The sequence below is a fragment of the Pogoniulus pusillus genome, chromosome Z (genome assembly GCF_015220805.1).
Source record: "Pogoniulus pusillus isolate bPogPus1 chromosome Z, bPogPus1.pri, whole genome shotgun sequence".
Classification (NCBI taxonomy): domain Eukaryota; kingdom Metazoa; phylum Chordata; class Aves; order Piciformes; family Lybiidae; genus Pogoniulus; species Pogoniulus pusillus.
Genome location: NC_087309.1, coordinates 44,394,955 through 44,402,154, shown reverse-complemented (window position 1 = coordinate 44,402,154; position 7,200 = coordinate 44,394,955).

Sequence of the window (7,200 nt, the reverse complement as noted above, 5' to 3'; positions counted from 1 at the left end):
CTATTTTGAATGGTAACTAATTTACTCATTAGTTCCCATCAGGAGAAGTTGAAGATGAGTCGTATACTTATCTGTATCAATTGTACTTTTGTTTCTAATATTTTTTTATTTAATGTGTTATAAACCAACTAAGCAATTCCATTTACTCACAATTCCTAATTCCACCACACAGGGTCCTTTAAAACTTTGATGGGATTTTAGGGAGAGAACTTTATCTGAGATCATCATCTCACAGCTGATTTTAATTGTTATTCTGTACTGGGAGACGTGGCTATGTTCAGTTCTTATTGTCCTTTCCTGTCTCATAACTGACCCAACTGCAAGTATGAGATAAGACTAAAATATGAACACAAAAAGTAAGCTTGCCTATATGTTTTGGGTTAGAAAGATTCAGAGAAGACTGTGAGCTTGAAGAAGAGTATTAAAAATACTTGCAGGTTTGTAAGGGGCTGGAAATAATTATATATGTGGCTCAATGTCACTGGGAAAATCATTTGGGATAATAATTTTGTGTACAGGGGGCTGGTCACCTGGCCCCCTGCGAGCAAGTAAGGGACTTTGAATTTGGGAGGCTTCCTGGTGGAACTTTAAGACACTGGGACTCTCTGGCAGCAGAGGCAACAGAGAGCCCTGGAAACGGGCAGATTTTTGAGCCCTGGAGATTGCATTGGGCATGCACTCCACTGGTGTGGGGGGCTGCTTCTTGGCAGCAAGGTGTGAAATTATAAAGACACCACTGTATGGTGAGAGGATGGGAGTCTGCTAGGAGAACTGCCTGAGGACTCTGCTAGGGTGGGACATTGCCTGAGGTGAGGAGCCCCTGCTGAGGGAAAGCTGTTTAACAAGGAATCATAGAATCATAGAATCAACCAGGTTGGAAGAGATCTCCAAGATCATCCAGTCCAACCTAGCACCCAGCCCTAGCCAGTCAACTAGACCATGGCACTAAGTGCCTCATCCAGTCTTCTCTTGAAGACCTCCAGGGATGGTGCCTCCACCACCTCCCTGGGCAGCCCATTCCAATGGCAAGGAAGCTGCATGCTCTGAGAAGTTGGTGTTTAGAGACTGAGACCATCAAGAACTGCCATACCTTACTGCCATGCTTACCAGTCTGATGCCCCACCTGATGCAGAGAGAGAGTGAGAGAGCTGCCGTCATACCAGCCCCTGCTCCCTGTCCCTGTTTGTGTCATCCCTGCTTGACCCACTGTGGTATTTACACCTGTAACCTGTCAAATAAACCAGTTAGGCATTTGACTCTAACTCTTAATTCTGTTCCTGAGAGTGTGAAGTTAGTCACATTAAGAGTCCATTTGGGCATACCCACTGCTGGACCATGACAAGGTTCTGTATCACTAATATGTAGTCAATAGAAGATTCAGATCTGACATTAATAATTTTATCTTTACTTCTGTATGGAAGCCCTGATGTTGCCAAGACTGAACAGCATGGGCTCTGTTGGCATTACCTCCCCTGAAATGTGAGGACTCCAAGCAAAACACTCTCTTGCTTAATCTAGTGGCTGTTTTCTGAAAAGACTGACTAAATACTGACTTTCCTTAAAGTACATCAGGCAAAAGACTTAATAAAGGTTGAAGGTGTTGTTCTACCTGCTTTTTCTGTATACTTAGAACAATGTTCATCATTGAATGGGAGAATCTAAAATACCCATCTGTAAGCTTGTACATAAGTAAAAGCCATTTCTTGCTAAATTTGGACAATGCTGTTTTGACACCTTAGTACTGAAACTTACTGCCACGAGTTATTATGGTACTCTTAGGCTTTTTGGACAAGATCTTTGAGTAGAAGCTTCTATTGTGTGGATGGCTTTTGTTTGTTTAGTTTGGTTAGTTTTTTTGGTGGATTTTTTGTTTGGGGTTTTTTAATATGTTTTTTGGTGTGTGAGTGGTTGTTTTTGTTTTTGCTTTGCTAAGGTCTTTGCCTGTATCAGAGCAGTCTGTTTTCCTCCACCCCACTTCGACCATAACCTTCCTCCTCACCTACTAGTTCCCAGTGATATATCTTTGACAGCTTTGCTCCAGCACTACCTGCAAGAAGGAAGAGCAGTATTTAGCTTCTGTTCTTGGAAAAATGTCATAACCAGAATGCTGAGCCAGCTCTGGGCAGTGGGAGAAGAGGCCATGCTGGATTAAAAAATTCCCCTAGAGTAAATGCTATTGAACTGATGTCAAACAGGTGATCAATTAAGTTTCTATGATTAGAAGGAGAATTAATTGAAATCTTTTGGTTACCTAAGCTTTAAGGACAAAGTGATTAGAAGAGAGGAAAGTAGAAGAAAGGGAAGAAATATATCACCACCCTTGGATCCAGCAATATCACAGAATCTTTCCAAGCCTTTTTATTTTTATCTTTGGTAGTAGGTGTACATCCAGCAAGGTCTTCTGTGGTAGATGCAACACTCGGACCCAAAATATTGCTGTCCCTTTATACACTTCAGATGTGGGGTGGCCTCCCCAGTTCACACAGGTAGGTAAACTGATCATAGACTTACCTCTTATTTGTGGGATATTTATACAGCAAATGTAGGTAAACTAATTTGTGTTTATGGCGTCCTTGGGAGTGCTAATGGGGCCAGGGATATGGCTGAAAGTTGTGGGTTCAATATGCTTTTCATAGCATTTCATTTAATAGCATATGATAAAATAATTCATGGATAATTTCGGTTAGTGTTTAAGTGATTAATAACTGCATAAATATAGGGCAAGGGAATCATGATGGAGATACTCTGCCTTTTTTTTTTTTTTCCCTCAGGAAATTAATACTAAGCTGTGCTGTCAGCCAGTGTTTTCCTCGAGGACATAGAAATAACTACAAAGATCACTGCTAGCATCATTAGTTAGTCTCATTTGTGTTTTTAGACTGTTCGGTAATAATAGAGGCATTAATATGGAACACTGCAGATTCCATAATAAATTGAAAATTAGTTTAAATGTGGTCATTTCAAAGTGATATGTCTGAGGACAAGAAATGTAGGTCATGCTAAAGAGAAGGGGAATAAAAGGCAGAGGAAAAACCATATTCTGGAAAACTACAGCTCTGTAAAAGGTCTCTACCACAGTGCACAAAGGCTTCCTGACATTATGCTGAGGCAAAGGGCTAATGTAGTTCTTGAAGGTCTAAATTGGAGGTTGTTACATAAAATCAGCTGACTCATCTCGTGTGACCTCTACAGTCAGTACTGACTGACTGACAGTGAAACATTGCAGTTTTTGCAGCTTTTCTAAAACTGTAGACAATGCAAGGTCAGTATTTGGAATTACTCCTTAAACTGAGATTTTGCACTACATCGGGCTCATTTATGAGAAACAAGAAGAGAAGATCACTTGATTCTCTTATGGAGTGCAGTCATATAAAGAAGTGCTTATACTGGTAAGCAGCAAAGGCTTGTACTGAGAAGGGACTATTTCTCAGCGGATGAAAGATGGAGCCAGATATGTTTTGATTTGTTGTTGTTGGTTTGTTGTTGGGTTTTTTTGTTTGTTTGTTTGTTTTTAATTATACTGAATGATGGAAGTGTGGCGAATTCAAACTTTTCGTGGTGTCTTCAGAGGAATCTGAGACTAGGGCAGGATGAGCAGAGTGTCAGTATAAGGACTGTATGGAAACTAAGAAAAAATCTCAGGGCCTCTTAGTCTATGTGTGCTATGGATTTTCCTGAGTTGATGTGTCTGTTCAGACTCACCACCGACAGACTCGATATTCAGAAAGTAATGTGAAACAGTTGACTTGTCATTCCTTTCCTGATTTCTGAGGCAACTAAAGAAACAGGACTTGATACTTTTGTTCTTCAGTCAAACCTCAGCAGATGTAAAGGAGTGTCATATTTTGAGATCCCGGGGCACAGCTTCTTCTGGGGATAGTGAAAATCAGCTCTGCTCTGCCCAGCGTTCTAGTCAGGGAGAGTGAAATACATCTGTAATGTACTGCAGCTGCTTTGCCTGGATTGCTTGATAGCCTAAGTGTAAGTATTTTAAGCTGTGTATCTTAGTCTTGGTCCTTTTAAACCTGGGTTTACGTAGTGCTGAACTTAGAAAGACAGCTCTTGAACATCCAAATCAGTCTAATGTATATCTTGTCTTAATGCTAACTTCAGACTGTCTATACCTCCTTTTTCCTGTGAATTTTCTACTGTTTCTCTATAACTGTGGTTTAAGTCACTGCCAGTTTCTCTGAAACCTTGTCAAGGCCTCAGAGAAGCTTTTGTCAGTGATTCCTGAGTTTGCCTGCTGTAGGGAGGGTGAACTGGCCTGGGCACTCCTAGATGGACTCCAGAGGTGAATAAAAGGCACAAGATAATATGTTTACATGGTTGCAAATCTTTTTTATTTTTTTCTTTCCTTGTTTAACCTGAGTGCTTATTAATGCAAGGTTCTGTTGTTGTGCCTGAATAATATCTTCTACACGATTTCACATTTTATATGTTAGTGTTTAAATCTAGTCTCTTAAGTTCAGAGTTTGAGGAACTAATTTTATACCAGATACTGATGAAAGAATGAACGGCGGCATCGTTAGTTTCTCGTTACAGCGACTTGCTGTATATTTGCTTGTTGTCAGGAATTGTGAGGAATTACACGTGCTTTTCATCTTGCAATCCGTGCAAAATATTTTGCGTTCCTATGAGAAGTTCCTTCCTTTTCTCCTCCTTGATAATTGTTTATAAAGTTTTCCATCACTGTAGATGCTTGGTAACTTATTACCCAGCAGAGGTCAGCATTGTAGCGTTTTTCAAACCATGCTGAACGGGAAGAGTAGAGACAGCCTGCATAAAAGCGTCCTGCAGATCAGAGGTGGTGTGTTATTATTGTGTTGTATCTGGATGTGTAGCTTAAACATCTCAAGATAACTTCTCTTTATGTGGTAGTATGTCTATAGTTTTGTAGAAGTGTTGCAAAGTGTCTCAGATGCCAGTCTTGTTGATACACTAAACTGTTTATTTTCTGATTTCATTAAGGAGTGGCATTTCCAGAGCTGGTTGTGTAGTTCTTCAAAACAACATCAGGAAGGAGGACATTAAACTGCTGTTTGAATGCTGCATGCTTCGGGTTCACAATGATGTCTGGAGGTGGTGTGTCTGAATAACATAAATCATTCCTACAGGGCAATAAAAAGTAGGGACAAAGATGGGGAAAACAGACAAATATTTCATCACTTCTTTCTAAGAGTGTATGAGACTAAAACACGTTATTACCTTTTCATTAAAGAGAGTACTTTTTATTTTTATGGTGGTGTTTAATAACAGTAAAGTTGGAAAGTCAATATTCATCCCAAATACCAGCTCAGAAGTAGTAATTATTTGTTCACAATTTAAAACACTGTTCCTGTGTTGTATCACAGTAGTAGCATGGTCAGTGCTGGTTTCTTTGATGATAAAAAAGGGTCTAATTGTATATAAAGTTGATTTAAAAGAAGCCTGGTCAACAGGTTAAGAGAGGTGATTGCATTGGTGAGAGTTCATTTTAAATACCGTGTCCATCTCTGGAGCCCTCAGCACATGAAGGACATTAACTTGTTGCAACAGATCCAGAAGAGGGCCACAAAACTGACGAGAGGACTGTCTTATGAGGACAGACTGAGAGAGCTGCAGTTGTTCAGTGTGGAGAAGTGAGGGCTTCAGGCAGACCTTGTCGCAGCCTTTCAGCAGTTGAAGCAGGCCTCTTAAAAAAGGTGGGAATGGGCTTCTTACCAAGGCCTATTGTGACAGGACAAGAGACAGTGGTTTTAAGCTAAAGAAAGGTGTATTTAGACTAAATACAAGGAAGAAGTTTTTCAGTGAGGGTGGTGAAACACTGGAACAAGTTGCCCTGAGAAGTGGTGCTCAAGTTACTCCACCTTTGGAAATAATTGAGGTCAAGTTGGTCAGGGGTCAGTGCAACCAGATCAGGTTAAAGATGTTCCTGCTTACTGCAGAAGGATTGTACAAGATGACCTTTAAAAAGGTCCCTTCCAACCCAAGCATTCAATAATTCAGATTATAATTGTCAAAAATAGTGGTAGTCGTGTTAAACTGGCTGGCTACCTGAATCATAAGTTCATTTTCAATTGGCAGACTCAGCAGTGGCTGATGTAATTGCTGTGCTCTGATTGAACTCAGTCTTCTGTGTACCTTGAGCTAGCTCCAAAGTAGTTTTATATCTAGTTAGACAGTAGAAATGAATATGCAATAACAGCATTGCCAAGGCTGCAGCTGAGTCTTCTGGAACAGAACATGCTTTAAATTACTTGAGGATGACATTGAGAACTAAGAAGATAAGTTGTTTTTTTCATTCAGCCAGCCTACTTTATGAACTTTGCAAAGGTGTTATTTTTTTACTATTGTATTTTTTTGGTACAGTCTGAAGTTGTTTTTCAGTTGTGAAAAATGCACTGTGACGAGACAATATTTTGAGGTTTTGGAGTAGCTGATAAAAACATATTCTGTGTCTCTCACAGCAGCAGTGCTGCAAGTGAAAATCAGCCTCAGAATACAGACCAAATCATTCCCCCTTTCCCCCCCCTTTGAAATCCTCTTTTCCTTTTTTTTTTTTTTCTTTTATATTTTTTATTTGCTTTCTAAGAGGCAAGATCAGCTTGGAGAAACAGCAGCTATGTTTGTATTTTGCAAAATATGGTTACAAGCTACCCAAAGCCCTGTCAGAACACTATCTTACAAAATGTTCTTCAACTAGAGAAAAAGAAAATAAGAAGAAAAAGAATTTTGTTCAAATGGAAGCGCTTCCTGAGATGGGAGCCTTTGTCAGTGTGATGTGATAAGAATGCTATAGCTTGTTGGTTTTGGCTGTGTCAGTGAGGACACTTTCTGTTTATTATTGGCAGAAGAATAAGAAAGCTGAGGTATTGAGACAGTGAACCTTATTTAATGTTAATTAACAACAGTGTTATGTTGTTCTTGGTTTTGTCTATAAACTACTGAGTTGAAAGTGCTGTTGAATGCTTTTGACACCCTGTGGACTTTGTAGCACTTGCTTATGTAGTTTCACCCTAACCTAGAGGGTACACAGAAAAAAGATAGAGTAGATTTGTGTTCCATGAGTAACTATAATTGTATGACACTTTCTAGCTCTTCAGTTCTTGACTGCACTGTCTTAAAAGCATGTTATTTATATGGAAACACCAGATTTCAGAGCAAATCTTCAATTTCACAAGCCTTCTTCTAACAAAGACAAGCAAAAGTAGATTCACA